Source organism: Phalacrocorax carbo, chromosome Z (genome assembly GCF_963921805.1).
Source record: "Phalacrocorax carbo chromosome Z, bPhaCar2.1, whole genome shotgun sequence".
Classification (NCBI taxonomy): Eukaryota; Metazoa; Chordata; class Aves; order Suliformes; family Phalacrocoracidae; genus Phalacrocorax; species Phalacrocorax carbo.
The window spans coordinates 18697658-18722350 of NC_087548.1; positions in this window are offsets into that span (position 1 = coordinate 18697658).

Consider the following 24693-nt stretch of genomic DNA (forward strand, 5'->3'; position numbering starts at 1 on the left):
ACAATCTTTCTACAAACCAATTGCACTCAGCTAATTTGCATAAAGATCAAAGAGCACTATTTCTGAATTAAGGGGAGGGAAATAATCTTCCCTTTGGAAATAATCTTCCCCTTGGAAATCTAATTAAATCTTAAGGTGCCTCAATTTTCATCTACATCACTTGATCTATCCAGTAGTTCTAGAAAGTAACAAAGCTCCACAAACGTGTCTTAGTAACACTCCTCCCTGTATATATTTTGATACAAATATGGAGGAGAACGCTACAACAATGAAAAAGCACAAATATTAAAGTACCAGCACTTCTAGAAGTAACGAAGTGTGCAAGTGAAGGGAGAAGTTTGTGGACAGGCACTTCTGCCTTCGGGCGTAGCGCAGGCCAGATGACTGCTGAGCACCTTTCCAGACTTGATTTTTCTGGACCTGCAAGCGCAGGTCCCAGCCTGGCAGGGTAATAATGCAGCCATCTCATCCTGCTCTTCTGCGGCCATAGTGTGCAGTCTTTCTCTTGGTGGTTTCTTGGGTATTTTCCAGTGGAAACATAGCCCACATTTGGATGGATTTGAGTCCCTTCCTGATAGGCTTGTGTTTTTATCCTTCCTTGATGTAATTCTGCCTCAGTGTAGTCATCAAGACAGACTGGGTGGTACAGAGCCAGGTTCTGACTACATAAGGCTAATTTCCTGTACTTGGGAGGTATCCCTCTTTCTATACCTTAGTGTAATTTGTGTGCCAGCCACTTGCCAGAACTCAGTGTGCTCTAAGTATGGAGATACTCCCTAAAAATGCTGGCTATCTAATGATTTGGCTTCTCCATGGCCCCAGAATTTCTCAGCTTAGATATTGGCAGCAAGGTAAAGCCAATTTCTAGGAAGTATTTCTTCTGTATGCAGCACAACTAAAAATAAAAAGCTTTGTTTGTGTAGACTTCATATGAAGCAGGCATGCTTTTTTTTTTTGAGCTTTTAATTAAAAACATGCTATATTAAGTAAAAGACTTAAATGAAGACATCAACAGTAAACATTTTTGTTCAAATACTCACTTTCATATAAAACTTATAGACATTTACCTCTATTTATTATAAGAAAAAGGGATAAATTCCAGAATGAAACAGCAAAGTTTATTTTATTTAATTTTGGGAAAAATATTGACTGTTTTTTTGCATATTTCCTCATGCTAATGGTGACTGTTACAGATAGGTGGATAAGCAGAGAAACAGTACTCTGAAATGTGTGTTAGAAGTAACTGCCATTTCAAAGGCATTCTCTCTATATATTGCCAGCCATGAAGTCTAAAAATAAGCTTTAATCTCTATCTCAGATTTTCCTATAGACTGCTAAGCAGCCAACATGTTGTCAAAGCTTCAAAACCTGCAGATAGTCTTCTGGTTCTCTGGCATGCCAGTAAAGAAGAAAGTAAATGTCTGAATCCTGAGCTGACACTTTCATCAAATACTTGTTTATGGTAATGTTCAGATAAACAGTATTTTCCAATAAGTCATCATCTTTCATCTTCAGACTACTCTGGAGCTCATTATATACAAATTCCTTTGAACTGCATTGCTGAGAAGTAAATACTAGTGCATTTTTTTTTGATGCGAACTCCCAGTTACCTTGCTGATAGTGCCATCAGCTTGTCTAGTACTGAAAAAAACCACTTACCAGATCAAGTGGTATTCTCCTTTGTAACAAAACTGATTGGCTTTGCTGCTGTTGTTTTATAAACCATGCAGAATGTCAGTTCTATGGGCCTTTTGGGGAAAGGAAGAGGGGGCATTTTGGGAGCTTCAGTTAGTTGTTTTTGCAATCATTCCTCAGTGAGGTAGTGCTAGCAGTTTCACTCTGATATGGTTTTAACACTGTACAGTTACAGATGACAAAGAAGAATGACTGTGGAAAATAACAGAAAACTTGATTTAAAAAGCTTTGACTGTGAGATCTAGACGTGAAAAATAAATTTTTCACTGAATGAGACATAAGGAATAACAGAAGAAAATAATTTTTAAAAAACTGTTCTCTTCTCCTGTGTCTAACTTTCATCTTTCTCCATTTCTGATATCAGTGTATTTTGATAAATTTCAAAACAGGTTATATAGTTATTTGTTGTAGAGTTCATGAAATTGCATATGAAATATCCAGTTTGTTAGTGAATATTTATCTCAGCCTCAGCTGAAGCATTTATTGGTCAACCTCTCGTTCTTCAATTTGAACTGTGACACACAGGCTCTTTCTAAATATAGATTTTAAGATTCTGAGTGTTCAATAGTATTGACAAAGCCATTTGGATGGCAAGAAATCCATTACAGCATGACATACAGAAATGCCTGGTTGCCAAAAAAATGAATGAGAGGAACATATATGATGAAAAAACCCTCAGTGTTTCTCAGACTGTGCCCTGTTTTATGCTAGTAATATCAAGAGACACAAAGCAAGAGTAGGACTAGAGCTTATTTTGTGCAGAAAAATGCAACAACGCTGTGTGGGCCATCTGCTAAACTTTGTTGGTTTAAAACAACAATTAAAAATGCAATCTTTTAAATGTGCAGATTTTGATTCACTGTCTCTGCCTTCTAAATTTATATGTGGATTTTAGAGGTGGAGGAAATACTTAACTATTGCTTATAGACTTCTGGACTTGAGCCTTGAAGGCACTTTATCCCCTGTACTGAAAATACACAGATGGAGTGAAACACCTGATAAGTAGCTGTGAGTGTGTCTGCCTCTTGCTCAATGTGTCCATCCATCAGTGCTGTCCCAGTCTGAGCCTCTCTTATTGAAAACACTTAAATTCTAATTACAGGTAAAACTTCTGTTTTTCTGGTCTTTCAACTCACTGTAAGCTTAATGTATTTATAACTAGTTGGTGGATAAAGTCCTGAATGACGCTTCTTATATCAGCTGCCAGGATGGCCCACAACCACTGAATAATAATCATGTGCTTAGAACAAGAAGATTATAATTTAGACAGAAAAATCAGATTCCCAGAAGTAAAGAAATGCCAGATTTACTATTGTCCATACAAATGTCCCTCCCTTTACTGGCCATCTGTTTCAGCTGTTGTGCAAAAGCAAAGAGTCCAACTTGCACAGTGAAGCAAAAGAACTTGAGTTGCCGCTATTTTAACATAATTTGCTCAGATGTTTGTGTTTTTTTTTTTTTAAAGGGAAAAAAAAGTTAATCACACATTTTAATGTTAAGCGCTGTTAAGAATAACTGCCTTGTACATCTAGAACTTGCTGTGACTCCTGAAACCTTAAAAAGTATGCACTTGAACTATGGGATGGAGCTCACAGTGTTTTAGACCTCTTCTGGTCTCCCTGTTCCCACAGCAGTATCTGCAGCTATTGTAAGTGCAAAGTCTCAGCTATTTTGAGTGACTGTTTTGAGTGGCCTTACCTTGGCAAAATCTTCCAAGAAGCACAAGCAACAGCAGGAAAACAATGTTTCCCTCTCTCCTTAAGTAATTCTGCAAGATTTGAGTGAAATTCAATAGAATAAATTTAAAAGACAAGTTGCCATCTGACAATTTCTACCTGCTGATTTTTAAAGGCTGGCAAAGGCATTGCCCTTCAGTACAATTCTCAAAGTAAAGTTTCTGCAGAATCCTCTGCAGTGGTAAGTATCAGGTAATCAAAACATGCTCTCAAGGCTAACTTACATTAAAGAAAATTATTACTTCTGACTGAATTGAGAAAACGGTATCCAAATTTAGAGAGTTCAATTTAAATTCTGTAAACTGAGGGCTGGCAGTGTTGACCTTTGAACCAGATAATATTTTAAGTTCTTTGACATTTAAAAATAATTCTTTTTATGTTTGTGGTCCTATCCCTAGCTTTATGTTCTAGAGGTGGTACAGTGGATTAAATGACAGACTTGAACTGGAGCCCTTGCTTTTGATCCACTTTTCAGCCTCTACATCCACCTATGTAAAATCTAGGAAATGTCACTGTCCTTTGTTTGATAACATGTGTGGACCTTGTTATGGACCAGGACTGTATTGTGCTAAGTGGTATACAAACACACAGCACCAGAGTGGCTACCCTGTACAGACTTTCTGCTTTTACTGTATGTTGTGTTCATCTCTGCAATAACTGGGTGCCTTCCAGTAGTGCACTGAGCAATGCGACTACCATCTGCCATGTGTTTGTTCACTCACTCTCTCCCCTTGAGGGAGAAGTGTGTGCAGTGGAGTGTTATGTTTCTGAATTTTTATACATAGATACTGACATGTGCTGCTATCTGCGCTTGTGCTAGAAATTACAAGGTCAAAAAATATGCCTTTCACTTGAGGTGAAAAATGGTGACGTTTAGGATGTTTCTTAGTTAATTCTATGTATGCAGGGTCTTGAGAAAGTTCCCCCTGTTGCATAAGAAGACGTTGCACTTTGAATTTAATGCAGCATTTTTCCCATCTTGCATAGCCTCTAGTCACACTCAGTCTTTAGTAAGGAGTTGCCAGGGGCTTCCATCCGTTTCTCCAGATGGTGTTGGGAGATAAAGGCAAGAAAAGGGAAGAGGAAAAGTTAAATTTAAAAGTGTTCATGCTCACATAAATGAAATCTGTTCTCCCTGAGACCAGGAAAAGTCATGACACAACAAATTCTCCACTCATTCATACCTTGTGCAATCCTATCTAAGACAAGATGTTGTTCCAAGGTGTGTAAATAACGTGCAGCATTTGGTCATTACAAATACATTAGTGCTGCCAGAACTTGGAATCAAATATAAATGTACATCTTTTGTATTTGCTGAAACAAAACAAAACCAAAAAATTGTTCATCATCATTATTCACAAATGAGCCCAGAAGGGAGATAAAAATTATTTAAAAATTAATTGTTCAAAGTATGAATTTTTTTTAATGTCCCAGAGTTTTACATACAAAGACAGTCTGTTACACTATTGTATTAACCTAGCTGAAATGCCAGGGAAGAGTATTTCTGAAAAGACGGACATCTATGTTTATTTAGTTATAACCCAGACAGGTGTCATGTGGAATATGTGTACTTATGCTTGACAAGGGAAAGAAACCTACTGCTTGAAGATTTTTTTCCAAAGGGAATTTCCAGAAGACTTCTGAAGAATTCAACCTAAGTTCACTTGTAATTGTTCAGGAGCCTCTGGATGTGTTATACTCAAGTGACCTCTTTTTTGTGGGTATCCTAAGTGGATGGGAACTCTCTCAGTTCTCTGACTCTTTTCCTCTGTAGTCATTTTTTATTGCTCCACAGCCTTTCTGTGGAAACTGTGTATTCAGCCATGCTCTTCCAGAAGTCTGCTATTACAACATTTTTTCCCTATAGATTGATTGTTTATGAATTTAGCAGCAGAAATTGGTGATTAACCCATTATTAACAATTCAGGAGAACTGGGAGCAATTCTCATAAAAAAAGTATGATACAAGGGGCAGAGCAGGTTGTTGGGAGACAAGACTGATATTCTGTCTTGAATACTGTTGGTAAATTCGTATGTGGTTTTAAACATGTTACTTAACTTCTCTGTAGCTGAGTTTACCCATCTGTATATAAAATACAAAACCTTATCTAACAGAGGTGCTACAGCGTTTAATTTTTAAATTAAACACTTGCACATTTTGGTTTCTGTAAATGAAGGTTTTCTCTCAAATCTTTGATAGGCTTTTAGAGAGCAAATTTATTTGGAATAATTTTTATGATGCTTTTTTGCTCTTGATATGATATAGTAGCTCCCCCTCTCAAAGGTCATAAAAAATGTCTTCAGTTTACTATCAATTTAAACTTGTGATTTTCAAAATCTCATAGAAAAGCTCTTCTTTTTCTAGAGTGATGCTGCAGGTTTTCATCTGCTTTTGTAGTTAATGGTGGGATAAACTACAAAAATCATTAAGAACTTTCCCTAGATTGCAGAATATACAGTTTCCTATAAACTGTATTAATAATTACACAAACTGACCCTTAATCCCCATTTAATCCCAAAAAATTAGCTTTAGGATTTTTTTTATTAAACATGGAAGCACCTTTGTAAGTGGATGACTTCTTACTTCTATGGAAATCAAGTTATTTCCAATTACACATGGAAGACTGTATTTCATAATACTGTTTATAAGTATTGTTATCTTCTCTGTGTCCTCTAATTTAGCTGGTTATGCCAGAGCAGTTGAGCATCCTTCTAAATTTTTTTTTGTTCTAGTTTATTTGCCTGCTCTGGATATTTTTTGCAAATATAGTTTTGTCATGTGTAATTTGCCTTATGCTCTTGTCATGATATTCATCACAGGACTAATGGATTCTGCTTCTTACCCTCTGATTTGCCTGGATGCATTAGGAAATGGCAATCTAGGGCTTAACTAGGTAAATGCCCCTTTCACTAGGTAAACCACAAAGAGATGTCTTTATATGCACTGGTAGAACCAGCTCTTTTGCTGAAACTTCTGTTTCAGTGGTTGAAGCTATTTGTTCCTTTTCTAGTAAGGGCAAAATATAAGGAACAATGTTGTCTGTGTGCTGCACAGTGTCACAATGAGAAGCTACCTACTTTTGAAACTGCCTTTTGAAGCTGTAAGCCCTGGACACAAGTCTGCATACCAATTGTGAAAGTCTGCAAAGTAGGGGTCTGCACTGAGGCCCCATCATCTGTGTTTTCTTTCTGAGTCCTGATCTGTTGTCTCCTGTGTAAGCGTATTGCACAGATATTGAGGGCTTCAATTTCTTGAGCTGTTGGCTACCAGCTATACTCTTTTATGCCAAAAGTCCATATTAGGGACAAAGTTTGTTTGTTTCTTGGGTATACAAAGATCCAGCACGTGAGGATATTTACTTACCTAGCACATGCTGTACCCTAATAGGTGATTCTTTAGGATGTGGGACTTGAAAGCTTAAACAAAGCCTATCTAGAAACCAGACTTCTCACTTTCAGGGCTAACACTCTTTTTATTATGTGTTTTGCATGAGAATTGGGCTCTACTTTTGAGTCCAGCTATGTCGTAACACAAGTGCATATCAATATATGTATTCATGTCACTCTTTGAGCATACCTAGAAAACCAGGCCTTCAGCAGGGTGAAGACATGGGGAAAGTTAAGGTGAGTGTTATTGCATTTGGAAGTAGACGTCTAAAATAGCCTGGGAAGTCATGGTTTAGAATTGCCCATTTTCTCTTCAGTGGCTCTGAAGAGAGCCAAATGAAATAGTCCAGGTATCTTCCTTATGGGTGAGGAGAACCTTATCATCCATTTCTGGCCTTGTAAAGGCCATAGATGTGAGATATATTTATGCACCTGTTTTGTCCACTCATCTCAGGAAGGTTCATATTTGTGGCACTTCTGTGGTAGGAAAGTTTGGCAGACCCTCTGGTACCCCAGCACTTGGATGGGGGGGGGAGTTGATTTCTACTGAAGTCTATAGCTCCATTGAGATATGTATGTAAACACTGTTCGAAAGAAAGCTGAGTAATCCAGTGACAATCACAGAAGGTCTGGTCTTAAATTTGTGTGCAGTGGTACTGGAGTGGAGGATGGTGGCTTAAAAATGCACATTTCAACCAGAGAAAAAAGTGAAGCTTATAAGGCAATTTCATTCTAAGCAGGGTCATCTGAAGTTTATGGAAAGTTACAGAAGGTTCTGGAGAGAGATGACAAAATGCTAAACTGCTAAAACTGCTAACCCTGATTCAGTGTTTCATGATGTGCATCAGTGATGCTGAGACTCCTATTTCCCAGCACATTCCAGCACCTTCCAGGAATAGTGTTCCTCAGCTGTTACTTATTATTAAAAAAACCAAACACATTCTTTTAAAAGTTTTACATAATTTTATGTATTTATAATCTTATATATACATTTCTAAAATGCTACAGAGAAATTTTCAACTGATTCTTTAGATGTATCTTACCTGGGCATTGCTAATTCACAGCAGAGATGGGACATCTTTATTCAAATGAAAGTGTTATCAAAATCATGGAATGATGCTGCCAGCTATGCCATTTCCAGCATAAAACATAGTTTTCTTTTGAAATGAATGAAAACCTTCCCTAATACGATTACAATTGTGGGAACATTTGTCAGACAGAATGGAAACCAATTAGGAATTTCTTTACAATAATCCATTAAAGTTCATTCTAAATCAGCTATAAATATTACCAAATAGTTCCATTTAAATTGTTATCTGCTACTGTCAGTCTAGGTCTTTCACAGATGAATTTTATCAGAATAAAGAGCTGGCAGCACTTTTTTAAACTGAACTACAGAAGTCACAGTTATAGTCTATAATTTCCAGTGTCCTCCCATACCCTTAATATCTGCTGGATGAAAACTGTTACTTAATTTATTTGGCACTTTTATCCACTTTCACCCTTGAAGGTTTTAAATGGGGCTGAGTTCTTTTAAACCAGACAAGATAAAACTGAATATCTAGCCTAGGAGAGCTTGACAAAAGTGTATGTGAGCTTAATTTAAAAAAAAAAAAAAAGTTCCTGATTTGTTAAACATACTTGAGTGTCTTATATGTGAAGGAAGGATGTGACTAGGGAAGTAACTGAGGTAAGAGGTCTGTTGTGTTCAACACTTATAGTAATGGTTAGATAAACTACCACTCTTTTACACTTTCTGAGAAATGTCTGGTAACTCAGGAGGAAAATGGTCGCCCACTGATGGCCTTTAAATGAACTCCAAAGTGCTATTAAGCCTTATATGCTCTACAGAATGCAATCATTCCTAACAGTGACTGTCCTCAGCTTTTACAGCTGAATTGCATGCATTAACTATCATTTTCTTCTGTTCTATCTTTCTGCTGAACTCTACTAAAGACCAGCATGCCATAAGGTAGCTGTGCTTGTGTTCCCCTGGGAGGCTTGATGCTGTGTTGATAGGGGAAGACTACTAAGTATTGGTAGGATCAGGACTGTCAGTAAATTTAGTTGTCTTTTTCTTTTGGGAAAGGTATGTGCTACAGTCTGCCTATTATAGAACTCCCCTGTCCAACTCCTTTAGCAGGAACTGGTGAGCTTCTTCTATTTCTTCATAGGTGCATCTTCTGTTTTGTCCAGAAGTATGCATTTTGTCCACCATATATTCAGCTTTTCTGAACAGAAACCACTCTCCATTTCCTTTTTTTGAATCCCAGGCAATGTAAAGAAAGAAATTAAAGAGTGCTGACATCAGACACATGGAGTATGGCCAAGTGTTAAGGCAAGAGTGTCAGCAGAAACTACTGTTCCTCCCTCTTGCCCCTACACCCTTTATTTCTCAGCTAAACAATACATGGGCATGAGCCCAAACCGCCAGGTGAGAGGTGAGATGGCCTGTCTCCAGAAGATGGAATGGCCAAGTCTGTAGGCAGAACTGATTTTTAACATTCAAAAAATTTGCCTAAATCATTGACAGCACGAGTCTGATGAAGGAAGGAAAGAGAAGAGATAACCTGGATAGCAACTAGTCATTCATCAGAGTGTTTTCTCCCATATTGTTTATGCACTTTAGTAATTGGATGAAAATAACTGGACATAACTTTTTCAGGCTGTCTGAGCCTTTGTATCAATCGTACTGCTTTTTGCTCACTCTACCTCCATAAATGTTGCATTTGTTGCTGTTTGGTGGCCCAAACTAAATAGGAGTCTTGAAGTCTGTATGTAAGGATTCATCTTAGGTGACATGGATTTGTTAGACTGAGGAGGAAACTGAATTTGCATTTCTGATGTACTGCTTTGAAAAGAACATCATATAAATGGCACACACTATCACACTTGTTTAGGAGTCCAGAGTGACATAATTTTTTTTTATAGAATAGATGGAAATGTTATGCAGGAGTGAATGGGCCATGACAGATGCTTTCTTGAAAGGCAAGACCTGTTGGATTCCACTAATAGGTCTGGTAAGATATCTGAAGGTCAGCAGACCACTGTGAAGGCAGGCTTGTCAGCCTGTCTTCTTTCATACGAAGGGCCTGCAGTCACATGAAGGTGATTCTGTACTCCCAAGCTAGAAGCCTGTGTGCCCGTCTTCCTCATCTCTTCCCTATATTGGGAATCCATCTTCTTGAGGATGGTATCAATGGACAGAAGCTGACATACCACACTTCCTATCAGAACAGACTGGATACAAAAAGCTAGTGATTGTGCAGGTAGCAGTCAGGGGCAAGGAAGGCAGGTAGGGAGCAGATACTTGTGAATTCTCCAAAGAGGCAAGAAAAATCTGGAGTAGCATCTCTGCAATTACACTTTTGTTTTCACAATGACTTGAAATTCTCTATTTAGTGTTGCCAACCACTCCAACTAAGTAAGGAGTTAGTGCTTATTATTCTTTTTCATAGGATTGGTTAGGTTAATTTTCAGCTACATATGAACAATAAATAGTATACAGTTCTACAGAGATATGTCTTTTACTGCTTGAGTAGTTGCTTGACAACTTGTTAAGTGGGAGATGAGTAACTGGGAGCTGAGAAAATCCTATGGTGGCAGCATAAAACTATATTATTTAAAAGAAGCTTATAAAAAACCAAGAAAAAAAAAAAAGCAATAGGTTTAATACCTTTCAAGCACAGTTGCAAGGAAAATTTCTGTTCACTGTGCTGGTCCAAGGGGCTCAGAGTAGAGTTCTGGCTGTGTGAGTGGGAAGTGAATGCTTCAAATATAGCCTGTTGACCCAGGTTACTAAAAACGAGAATAGCCATAAATAAAAAAAGAGAATTATTTAAGCTAGAGAAATAGTCTCTGGTTTACATTTTACTGCACTTAAGTATGACTCAGTCTTCAGATCTCTGAAATTCATGATTTATTTCTACTGAGTCTTAGTAGAAAGTCTCCATTACTAAAACATTAAAAGAAGCTATTTTAAAATATGTATATATGTACATATAAAGGAATAAATTTAAACTTCAGTTTCTAGAAAGTCATTCTGTACTTGTGGAGTAGGAGCTACCACTTGGCATAACGTGTAGTATAGTATTTCTGCAAAGCAACATGTAATCCTACTTTAGGTGTAGTCTTGACTGCAAGTAGTATATTATTAAATTACTAGATACTAGAAGCTCACTTTTCATAAAGAAAGTTTTGGGAAAGCAACCAAAATTGCTCATGGGCTCAGCCAAGTCCTTCTGTACTGAATAGAGACTCACTTTCTTCTGGGGATAAGTGTCAGTTAGGTTCCCAGAGCTGTTTCTTGTTGGAGCAATTATTGCCAGAGTCTGCCATCAACATCTTAGTACCTGGAATGGTTTCACAGAGTTAACTGCTCTTTTTATGTGCTATTTCATGTCTAACTAGCACAGCATTTGCGGCTGACTCTTTTTGTGGCACTAGCTGAATCCACTGAACTATCCACCAGTTTGTTCTCCAAATGGTTACTGCATAACTAGCAGAATGTACTTACATACTTCTGGGCAATAATTATAAAGTAGGAATTGATCCTTCTTTATACAGTTTTAATACAGTCAATTACACTAGCTGCAAAATGAAACATATGTATATCTATGTTCTATGCCAGGCATTTGTTATTTACAACCATTTGCTGAATGCAGGAATCAATATTTAATCAGAACCTCCAACAGCCTATCTACACGTTTCAGAAATCACGATCCAGTTTCAGAAAATGCAATCTGAGGCCCTCTGACACTTCAGAAACTAAGGAATACTGTACACAACCTAGGCTGTCAAATGTGAAAACCAGAAAGTCTGATTAGTTAATTGTGCTGCTGGAACATCGACTTGAGTAATACATCCAGTTGCTTTTTCCCCTTTCCACCGAAATGAGAGAAATACGTAATCTGACTGGATCTCATTTTCAGGTCTCAAGTACCTGTGTGCTGGATCAGCACCCCACAGTCTTTCTCCAGAAAAAGGCAGCATTTGGTTGCCTGGGGAAACTGTCCCAGAAACAGGGGAGCCCCAGATTAGCTCCCACTTTGGTCACTGGCTTCTCCTCTCCATACTGCTCAATCCCCTCCCTCCCCAGGCCAATTGTCCAGTGCCACCTAGGGTCACCACACATCTGACAACATATATATGGGGTGTAGGTGTCTTTCACTCCTCACACCTGTAAAACCATGCATAATAATTCCCTGCAACCTGTTTTTCTTTGCTGGGTAGCTCAGGCAGTTCTGGTTCCTTTGCCCTCTTTTTCTCCTGCACATCAATGGGAGACCTTTAAGTCTCCAGTGCTGCTGAAAACCTTCCTGCTGAGAAAAGCACTTGCAGAACAGCAATTGAAATTCCTCAGCTGTTGTGCTGGGGCTGAGCTGTGTTGGTTTCATCAAGAACTGGTTCACACTCATAAGCACTCAGTGATGTTTTCTGCTACGTGGGACATGTCAGGGATTTGTGCTTTGATTGGACTAGTGACTGGTTAGTGGTTACAGCATACAGACAGCACTAATTCTTTCATCTTCTAAAAAAAATTGTGAGGAACTGGACCAAATGAAACACAGATCTTAAAATGCTGGGTGAGAGAAAGGTCAGAGTAGTCCAAAACCTGAATGATTAATGATCTCTGATCTCTATAGTCATGTAACTAGTCAGTAAGGAAGTTTGGTTTGAGACATCTACGCATTACAGAGGATGTATTTACTCATATGCAGCAGACAGGAGTAGGTACTGATTGTTGGGGATTTTTTTGTTGTTGTTTTTAGAGTGGATTTACAAAACTGGGGAGGGATGATTCTTTTGCTGTGGACCTGCACAAGCCTGAGAATGGCGCATGCCTGTTGCACTAGCTGCACCTATGTCTGGGCAGAGGGAACTAAGAGTTGGTGTTAGTGGTGGAGAATGACATAGGGATGTGACAAGGCAAACGAGAATGAATGTGGGAGCAGAGATGCTGAAGGAGAGAGGTGAGGAAATGAAAGAACAGGCAGACCAGGGAAAAGGACCAGGATGAGATAGATGAACATAGGTAACGAGGCCAGATGGTCAGAAGAGAACTAGAGGGGGGTTTCCAGTGTGAGATTTTCAAACAAATTTCAAAGTCAAGTTAACATGGCAAGATGTGGGTAGCTGATCAGTTAGGTTACTGTCATTTCAAGCAGCAGGTTATGTCCTCTTGTCTCCTTCTGCCCATGGATTCCCTGCCCATCTTTGCCATGTGCTGCTGTCACTTGTGACTGCTCTGGTGCTCACTGGTCCCCTCTGTGGCTCTTCACAAATATGGCAGAAAAAGAATCTAGTAAAAAACAGGGTAGCCTTCTGCTGAGATGGGTTCTGCTTCTTCTGCTGCAGAAGGGTTCAGTCAGCGCTGTAGCTAGCTCAAGGTAGGAAATCATCTGGAATGGGAATGAGGAATGAGAGAGTGAAGAAACAGGAAAGGATGGGATGGGAGCAACACTTTTCCCCTTTTGGTGAGAGTGAGTTACGTGACAGACTTAGTCACTTGTAGAGGTGCAGCCTGCATCTAACTTATCCTCCAAAATAATTTGTAGCAAAGCTGGGTTTCACATTTTTCTATTCAAGACTAAACATGAAAGCAACCTGAAAACACATCAGCAGAAATCACAGACCTGAACACTGCTTCAGTATTTGCAGATGCAGAGTCTGTTGTAGGGAAAGAGTGCTTTTTTTTGTGACATGGTGCTAAAAGCTCTTCAGCAGAATTAAAAAAGGCAAGGCATTGATGCTGTGAAATGTGTACCTGTCTATTTTCCTTTCATTTTCCTCCCAGCAATTCTTGACATCATTACTGATGCTTTTGCGCTTGTTCAGATGAAACCTCTAAATCATTTGCAATGTGCTTTTCCTAGCAGTTATAAGTATATGGCTCTGTACAAAAGCTTTGCCAGACATAAGTATTCTGTTTTGCTGAGCTTGGACCAAACCATTTTCCTGTATGTGTGTTTGTGTGATTTACAAGTTTGAATTACCTGAATTTCTGTTTAGGATTTAGGTTCAAAACTTTCCTCATTTCACTCATAGATAATAAAATGGCTTCATCTCATTCAAAACCCAAGGCAAGTCTCTCAAATGTATTTTCAGTTCTCAGTGAATCTTCACTAAGTATGCTGAATTCTAAGCCTGTTGATTGTCTACAGTTAGGAGAGCTTTCAGTGAAGCATAAATCAAGGTACCACAAATTATCTAATTAAAGTTGATTTGTCTGTGCTATACCAATATAAGGGAAAAAATAATTTTTTTTCTTTTTTGTATCTGCATATCTGTGATTTACCTATCAGATGCCTCCAGAGGGTGACAACTTTTCTGCTTGGGAGTAGGTCTGCATGGGACATGATATTCCAGAGCAATTTATAAACAAATTTGCTGAAGAGCCTCCACAGAAACACTGTTTGCTTCTGTTGTGGTATGTTGTCAGTGGGATGCATGCCTGCTGGGACTGGATCCAAGTAAGTCAGTAAAAGGTTGTGCTCATGATGGCACTGGGTAAGACAGAAGGGCTGTAGAAATGAGGAGAGTTTTGAACGTGTGGGATCAGATAAACAAGAACTTCTAAAACAGTTAAAGTTAGGCCTGTGAATTACCTTACTGTGAGTAGTTTGCCCTGTTTCTATTCTTACCCTGGCATACACCTGCTGTCACATGTGAATCTCAGTTTACTTCCACCTTTTCTATCTACTTCCTGTGGGTAAAAACCCCACAACAATCCTTCAATCACTGTTGCCAGCTCATTGGGGAAAAAAATCAATGACTGAGATGGGATATAGATAAGTGGGTTGTATATATCTGTAGAACTGGCCTCATCTGAGGTGATATTGAAGCACAGTTTTAATTGATTAATGCTGGTGATTAATTGTTACGGTGTTTCTGTTTGTTATTCAATATTACTTCCTCTTATTCTATTTCTGTTCATGTAGTTGAGGTTGGAGTTACCTTTTATTTATTGTTCCGTTGTGCTGGATTAAAGCAAGAATACCCATCACCATCCCTGTAGAACATCACTTTAAAGTGGCTGAACAGAGCCTAAAAAAATAATAACTGAGTAAGTAGTGATTTCAGCTGAGAAAAGAGCAGAAAATTACTATCAGAACATGCAGGATCACTGCCTTTAGTGTTTAAATCTGCTTTCCACAATGACAGAAAATTCCCTCTGAAACTAAGGAAGCTGCCTTTTCTTTTTCTAGTACAACAGAATTGATTTTCTGCATCACTTATGGTGACTTTTTGCTTAGTGTGCTGGGGCATGTTTCACTGTATCATCAGTTGTCAAGTCTGTTTGTTAGACGGTGGGCCAGGTTCTGCTCTGAACAGAACTAGTGAAAATCTGAAGTAACACCAGTGAAATTAAGCAGTTAATGAGGTTTGAACAGAAATGCAAATGTTTTCAAGATTTGCACCTTGTACAACCAAATCTCCATAAAGTTGGAGGCCCTGTACCACTGATATGCTAGGAAAAAAACAGCTCTCAGAGACATTGTGAGGTTTAATGTCCTGATAGCAAAGCTTTAGGATATACCTTTGCATAGGTGAGGTTATATGTGTGCAGAATAACATTTTGTGGCTTATAAGTCTCTACACTTAGGTCGAAGAAAAGCAGGTGAAAATAGAACCTGAAAACATAGGATAAATGCCTGTCATGCAATTTTTCTTTCAGCTGAGTCACTTTCCCAAATGGAGTATTAAGGAACAAACCCAAATGTTTCTCCAGTGGCCTAAGAGTGGTCTTTAACAGTAGAATTATGTAATTTTGTGTTCCAGAAACTTAAAGAGGACCCTGGATACAGTGTCTGTATAGGAAGAAGGTACAAAGCTGCTTTGTCCTGATTTTGTAAAGCATACAAATCTTTTGATGTAACGTCTAAATAGATTCAAGCCCATTCTGCCACTGGAGAAGAATTCCTACAGCTTTCCACCACTTTCATCTTCTACTGCTTTCCTAGTAAGCTACTCTAGAATTAAGTAAAGAGTGTAATAGAGGGTCGAAGAACCTGTAAAAAATCTACCAGTTTTCAGTTAAGTTTTAGAATTTTTGGAGCGATATTTGGAGAAGCCAAGTGGGATATCTTTTTAAATACATTATGCCATGGCATGGGGTTTTCTACAGTGACATGAGGGTTATGCTTCACCCTTTTCCTTTAGTGGCTTATCTTGGCTTATACAGTAGGAACCAGACCCTCCCTCACTTATCGCTGCAGGAGATGAGGACACACAAAGTAAAGGCCTCTTACCTTATGCGTTTTCTTGTCTGCACTTGAAACCAGAAAGAAGCTAGCAAAGAATAAGGGCTGCCAATGACACAACTTTTTCACTGACGTACTTTTGGAGAATTGCATCATGTTATGGTGGAGCTGTCAAGTCACACCCCTTCCCCCTCTTATCCTTCTGTTACTTTCCTTTGTGTAAGGAATTTACACTGCAGTATAAGAATAAGGTGTTGGTTTTGTTCATATGCACAGGATAGGTAACTCACAACAGTATCCCATCTCCAGTTAAAGGTCATCTGCCTCTTTTACTGCCAGCAGACTGCTAGAGAAGAGGTTTTGCTTCAAATTAGACAGAATGGAGAGTCAGATCTGAGCCTTGAACACCATCCCCAGGGATGATCCTTGAATCATTCCTCAAGGGAATGATTTCCTGAGGATTTACTCTGCATCCCAACATTTGTAAAAGTTAGTTATAGGTCGTTTTAAATTTAAGGTCCATTATTCTAAGAGTCCTCGCAGGTGTAGCTGTCATTTTGTATATTCATCTCTGACAGTTTTTATCAACTTTATCAACTGCAGCATATTTGTGTAGCAGAATGCGTTACTGCATTGAAGAAAGTCTATCCACTCTTTCTCCCAAGCTATCAAAGGAAAAAAAAAAACTAAGCCCTGAAACGTGTGTTTTTCAACCACAGCCCGAAGGTAGCCAACATAGTTTAAAATTAAAGATGAGGGATGTCTAAATGGCTTGATGTGATCAACTTTTATCTGACCTACTTCCTCCAGAGTAATTTTTACTGTAAACTAATCTTTATAATGTCAGTTCCTCAACATTACTAGTGTCTGTAAATCATCCTTCCCAGCAGCATCATGCTCAAAGACTTTGCTAGTGGTGCTGCTTCTCAGGGCTCCCAGTGACTCTTTGTCTGAAACATTCTGATAAATGAGCACACCACACCTGAAAACCCTCCCTGTAAGCAAACTCAGTCAACTTCCAGCACTGGACCTTGACACATGGTTTGTAGTGAACATATAATTCATGTACCATTTCTTCCAAGCTCAGGATCAGTGCATCCCTGTGAGGAAGAAATCAAGCAAAGGAGCCAGGATACCCACAGGGATGAGCAAAGAGCTTCTAGAAAAATGCAAATGGAAGAAGGAGGTTTTCAGTATGTGGAAAGAGGGACTGTCCACTTGAGAGGAATATAGGAACATTGTCAGGGTATGCAGAGATGCAAAAAGACAGGCTGAGCCAAGGATAACAAGAAGGGCTTCTTCAAATACATCAGTAGTAAAAGAAAGACCGCTGAACGAGGTGGGGGCCCTGGTGACACAGGATGGAGAGAAAGCAGAGCTACTGAATGCCTTATTTTCTTCAATCTTCACTGCTAAGGCTGGCCTTCAGGCATCTCAGCTCCCAGCGGTGAGAGAGAAAATCTGGAGAAAGGAGGTCTTCTTCTTGGTTGAGGAGGATTGGGTTAGAGATCATTAAGGCAAACTGGTTCCACACAAATCCATGGGTCCCCATGGGATGCACCCACAAGTGTTGAAGAGCTGGAGGATGTTCTTGTCAAACCACTCTCTATCACCTTTGAAAGGTCATGAAGGACAGGAGAGGTGCTTGAGGACAAATGTCACTCCAGTCTTCAAAAAGGGCAAGAAAGAGGACCTGGGAAGCTATAAGCCAGTCAGCCTCACCTCCATCCCCAGAAAGCTGATGGAGCAGTTCATCCTGGAGGTCATCTCCAGGCATGTAGAGGAAAGGAAAGTTATCAGAAGTAGTCAGCATGGGTTCACCAAGGGGATGTCATGCTTGACCAACCTGATAGCCTTTTGTGATGACATGACTGATGGGTCAATGGAGGGAGAGCAGGGGATGTTGTCTATCTTGACTTCAGTAAGGCATTTGACACTGTCTCCCATTACATCCTCAGAGGTAAGCTTAGGAATTGTGGGTTAGATGAGTGGACAGTGAGGTGAACAGACAACTGACTAAATGGCAGAGCTCAGAGGGTTGTGATCAATGGGGCAGAGTCTGGTTGGAGGCCTGTACCTAGCGGTGTTCCCCAGGGGCCTGTGCTGGGTCCAGTCCTGTTCAACACATTCATCAATGACCTGGATGAAGGGACAGAATATAACCTCAGCATTTTGCTGATGGTACAAAGTTGGGAGGAGTGACTGAGACACCAGCAGGCTGTGCAGCTGTCCAGCGTGACCTGGACAGGCTGGAGAGCTGGGCTGAGGGGAACCTGATGAAATTCAACAAAAGCAAGTGCAAGGTCCTGCACCTGGGGAGGAACAACCCCCTGCACCAGTACAGGTGGGGGGCTGACCTGCTGGAAACCGACTCTGTTGAGAAGGACCTTGGAGTTCTGGCGACAGCAAGTTGACCATGAGCCAGCACTGTTCCCTTGTGGACAAGAAGGCCAATGGTGTCCTGGGGTGCATAAAAAGGAGTGTGGCCAGGAGGTCGAGGGACCTCTACTCCACCCTAGTAAGGGCACATCTGGAGTAATGCATCTAGTTCTGGTCTCCCCAGTTCAAGAACAACAGGGACCTACTGGAAAGACTCCAGCGGAAAGCTACAAAGATGATCAGGGGAGTGGAGCATCTCTTCTATGAGTAAAGGCTGAGAGACCTGGCTTTGTTCAGCCTGGAGAAGAGAAGCCTGAGAGGGGACCTTATCAATACTTATAAATCTCTAAAGGGTGGGGCCAGACTCTTTTCAGGGGCGATCAGCAACTGGATGAGAAGCAATGGGCACAAACTGGAACACAGGAAGTTCCACCTAAACATGAGGAAAAAATTCTTCACTTTGAGGGTGACAGAGCAGTGGAACAGGGTGCTCAGAGAGGTTGTGGAGTCTCCTTCTCTGGAAATATTCAAAATCTGCCTGGATGCGTTCCTGTGCCCCCTGCTTTGGGTGTCCCTGCTCAAGCAAGGGAGTTGGACAAGATGATCTCCAGAGGTCCTTGCCAATGCCTACCATTCTGTGATTCTGTGATTCTGCCATTGTATATTTGGTTAGACCAGAAGTTATAGTACACTAGACAGAGGTACGTCAAATTTTGCCATTTTTTTCTTCATTGTTGGCTTTAAGTTTGATGAAACCCTGGGGTTGGAAACTGTCATGGTTTAGCCCCAGGCAGAAACTAAGCACCACACGGCTGCTCTCTCACTCCCCTCACTCCAGTGGGATGGGGGAGAGAACTGGAAGGGCAAAAGTAAGAAAACTCATGGGCTGAGATAAGAACAGTTTAATAATTAAAATAAAATAATAATAGTATCAACAACAATAACAATAACAATAACAATAACAATAACAATAACAATAACAATAACAATAACAATAACAATAACAATAACAATAACAATAACAGTAACAGTAACAATAACGATAACGATAACGATAACGATAACAATAACAATAACAATGTGATGAAAAGGAAAACAACCAGAGAAAGAGAGGTGAAACCCAGGGAAAAAAAGCAAGTGATGCAATGGCTCACCACCCGCCAACTGATGCCGCCAGTCACTGAGCTGTGATTGTTGCCTGCCCTGGCCAGCTCCCCCCAGCTATTATACTGTCTCAGCTGTGCCCCCTCCTCTCCCAGCATACTGTGCACCCAGCAGAGCATGAGAAGCTGGACAAACCCCTAACTAGTGTAACCACTAGTCAGCCACAACTAAAGCATCAGTGTGTAATCAACTTTATTCTCATACTAAATCCAAAAGACAGCACTATACCAGCTACTAGGAAGAAAATTATCTCTACCCTTGGCCTCTTTGCATCTAGCTCCTCTTTATAATCTACTGTGTTTTTTAAAAAGTGTTCTAACATTCAAAAATCTATCTTCAGAACAGGGTCTCTTAATTTACCACTTATTTTGAACCTATTTGCATCTAACATTCATCCTCAATTTTCCCATGCTCAGTATAAACCCATCTTTCTTGAGTCATTCTATTAATCCTAAAAGATTGTTTTTTCCCTATGAATTCTATTTCGCTTTGTATTTTTTCCAGTCAGTTTACAAGCAAGTATTTATAAAACAATTAGTCTGAGCAACTTGCCTGAACCAAACAGCCATGGTAGCCTTCATCTGTAAAAATACAGCACACAGTGTCTCACCTATGTTGCTAAATTAATCTTAGAAATACTATTTCTGCAATAAGGCTTTAGCTAGTAGCAAGAGTAGCAGCCTGTGACTTGAATGAGATTGCATATCTTGCACTGTAAAATTCACTTTCGATGAAGTATCTTAACTGGTGGCACTTTGATGTGGAAATCTGTACTGTTACATCCTCACAGACCACCGTGCTCCCTTCTGAGATAATTATTTTTTAATGAAAACTGTGAGAGAAACCTAATGAAGTTAAACTTTACAGCTCAGCTTCCTAGTAAATGAATGATTATTTTTAGACTTCTGTCTACTTGATTGATAATTTAACACTGAGGTTTCCAGATAACACTGAAACTTTTTAATTCAGCACAAATTCTGGGATTCAATTAGGCTTTAAAGGCCAAGAATAACAAACAAAACCTTCAATCTTTGTTAAGGAGAATTACAAAATACATGGCAAGGAACTTAACTTCGGCACTAATCATTTTGCCTGTTGACATAAAACATGAAAGGCAGATCTTTAACTGGTTTAGTGTGAAGTCATTGGAGCTGTATTTTAGACCAGCTAATAACTATTCCAGAATATTCCTATTTGGCTTTAAAAATAAAAAGCTGTAGGGCTAGGAATAAAGGTGGCTGTTATTAAGGTTAAGAGGAACCAGGAGAGAATATCAAAGTACTGGCTGAGATTATTTTAACACCTATTTTCGTAGTTGGAAACTGCAAATCCATCAAAGTCTAATCTGCGTGTGAGAAAATAATGATTTCAGTTTGTTTCATCTTTCCAAGAGATATTGGGGAAAAAAGTTTCAAAATTGGTGATACTTCCTTTTTTAATATTTTGAAGACAAAAATAATTTGAAATAATAATGTTATTTCATAACATAAACTGTAATAAATGACACGTAAATGTTCAAAACTAGGGCAAAACCCTGTGATAACCAAACTGATCATTGGGCATGGCTTTCTGTTGCTGGTGTTGAAAATGGTTCCCCAATTCAAACAGAGAAAAACCTTAAACACTGCAAAATCTTAATTCATTCTCTTGAGGAAAAACCTAATCTCTGAAATACATGGTATGTATACATATATATTATTAGCATGAAGAAACTATTAAAAACATTATTCTTCATCTTACAATAACACTGAGAGTATATGTCAGTTAGTTCTGTTAGACTTTCTGTTAAGAGTAAAGCAGCAATAATTTTAGAAATAAGATTATCCTTAGACTTTTTAAAATTTTACTGATATTCAAGGCCTGTTAAGACAGTGTCTTTTGCTACAACCTTCCATTTTTCTTCTCTTAATGTATCACTGTATTTACAGTTCTCATCCCTTGTATGCACAGGGTGGTATGATTTTTTTTCCTGAGACATCACAACGCTATTAAACACAACAAAAGTAGGAATCATCTAATTTCCATGAAGAGAGTGAGAAATTTAGATACTGCCTCTGTATTTGCTAGAGGATATTCTCTCTGCTCTCTCTTTAGTGTTGAATTCGAAATAGAAGGATACCCTGTCGCCTGAGCAAAACGCTGGGAACATAATGAGTTCTGTTCAACAGGCCCATGTTAATATTATCTTTCCTTTCCTTGTAATTTTCACTAACAATTAACAAAAGTCTAAAGCAAAATATGTAGTATATACACTTCTAGTATAATTTAGTACATAATACCCCATACTTGCTAGTACTGTATAATATAAACTTGTTAAAATTATGTCCCAGGATATTGTTTGAATCAAGATAGTAAAAACAGCAATTAGACTGTGCACAAAAAGGTGACATAAAAAGCTGTTACTACTGAGTTTAGATTAGTGTGGTAGTACATTGCCGAAGTAGTTCTGGGTTTTGATAGGTACCCATACTTAGTTATATATATGTACTGGAGTATACAATACACAAACAGAGAGTACGCTTTTCTTATTTAACAGAGTAGATAGAAAGAGCCTGACAAAATTAAAACACAGTATCTTTTAAATACAGGGTGGAGTATGATATAGACTATAATTTGCACATAAATATAGCATAGAATATGGGACTTAGAATCAGGACTCAACTGTATAAGATATGTGTATCTCTGGATTTGGGATGCTAATCATCCTAAAAAGAAGTGTAGAGGTAATAATGCACACAGTCCATTTCAGAAACACTGGAAACAGCTTGAAAGTCTATTTGAATTAGAAGACACTATCGAATTTAAATCTGGGTTGTTACTCTTTACATACATACCTGTGTGTGTACATGTCTGTATACATTTATGTAGACATGCACAAATGCACAGTTCAAAAGTTGATGCAACTACTGAACATTTGTGACATTTTCTGCTGTTAAGATGTTTTCTCATGATGTATGCACTTGAGCACAGATTTTGTTGGTAAAACAGTAGTAAAAAAGAAGAAAAATGTGGCTCTAAAGAAACTAGTGGCCAGATATGATTTTGCAATATTCATAAAAGATTAAGATAGTTCCAAATGGACAGTCCAAAACTTTGATCATCTGGAGGCACTGAACATTCATACAAAATAGCTAAAATTTGGAAAAGATTACATGAGTTGCCCTGCAGGCATTCTCTTTGCCATGTTAATGAATTTTACCAATTTGCTGCCATTTTCAATACTGCTTGACAGGAGATACTTTTACACTTAGGCTCCTAATTTTCAGAGCTTCCCAGCCATCACCATATACTGGTTATTGAGTTAGTTCAGCTGTTATCATTCCTGAAGTGAGAATGAAGCACACCATATACAACTATTTATCTTTGCTTATCTTCCCAATGCCATTGAACACTTACTGGACTTTCCTTCTTCACTCATTTAATAGGCAGCATTTACACACCTTGTGTTAACTTATAAAGTATGAAATATGTTTCTGCACATATTCATGATTCTGCCTTATAGCAAATTTACAAAATATTCATGAATTGGAATATTTAGGAGATAAATTTAACTTGGTTTTACAGCTAAATTAGCCAGCTACAAATTAACTGATGAACATTTAATCTAGCACTATCTGGGGCCAAAAGTATACTATATTTCTTTACTAGAGTCAATATATGGCATCATAGTACCATTCACTCTGATACTAGCTAAGAATCACTATGTGTAGGTTAATTATAAGTAATAACTTACAAAATTTGTATAAACCAAGATCATAGTTATTATAAAATTTGGATGATTAGTTTCACAGTTGGATCGGGTTTATACCTCTCTGTCCTATATTTAAGAGCAATTTCAGAGTCACAAAAAGCTGGAACAGGCTTTAAATGAAGTGGAAATATGATGGTTATCATTCTGATGGTGGTAGGAATGCCTGACAGGGCAAGAAGCTGATGGTATCAGGTGACTGGAAGGAAAAAAATTTATTATTTTTTTTTTGCTAAGATGGTGCATACTTTTCTTTTAATCACAAAAACACTCCTGAATAGGGTCCTAAAATGAGAGAAAACCAGCTCCCATAAGTTCCAACTTCCACAGGTATCAACAGAGCTAACTGCCACCTACTTGTAAAGATTTCTGTGTTGTGTTTAACCCAAATCCTATTAAAACCAAAGGGAGTCATTTCAGCTGGTCCTAGCTGAGTAACTGATGTTCCTATTACATCAGTTTAATGTAACCATGAATATGTCTGTTCTTTAGCAGAAGTTATGAGTTATAAAATCTTATGAACTTTTTCACTGTTGAAGATTCTCTGGATAATGTTCCAGTTTCTGAAATATATACTGTCTCTCAAAAGATAAACTGATTCTTTTTAAAGCCATTTTCTGTATAAATTGTTATTTCCAGTGAATGAAGAGTACACAGGATTTGAAAAAAACATGAGAATAGCTCATGGACATCACAGAATCACAGGAAGGCTGAGGCTGGAAGGCAGCTCTGGAGACCATCTTGTCCAACCTCCTGCACAAAGTAGGGTCACCTCAAGCAGATTAGTCAGGGGCCCCTGCAGTTGGGTTTTTAACATCATCAGTGATGGAGACTTCACAGCCCACCCCACTTCTCTGAGCAACCCTTTCCCATGTTTCACCCCTCTCATGGTAAAAAAAAATTATGTTTAAATAAAATTTCCTGTAATCCTGTCCATGCCCATTTCCTTTTGTCCTGTCCCTGGGCATCACTGAGAAGTGACAGGCTCCATCATCACTGAAATGAACTCAGTCTAGACTGTTGAAGGCTTGCCCAGTAGCTTCTGTAGCCATCACTAAACAAGAGACGATAGTAAAGCCATAGAGTTACTACTCCTGCAAACAAACATCTTACACAGGCATGGCATTTTCACTGATTAGACAAGTTGTATATGAGCCTCTAGACAGATGTTTTGTTCAGTAATACAGCAATGCCTGACAAAAATATATATTGGGATATCATCACTGTGACAGCTGAACTCCACAGAGCAAACCGCTTATGTTATATGCACAGTGCCACAAACTGGACTCCCCACCTAGACATCCCCGCCCCTTCCCAGCTGAAGAGATGAACGGGAATTACTATTTGTTTTCCTGCTGCCTCAGGGAGGAAGTTCAGACCCT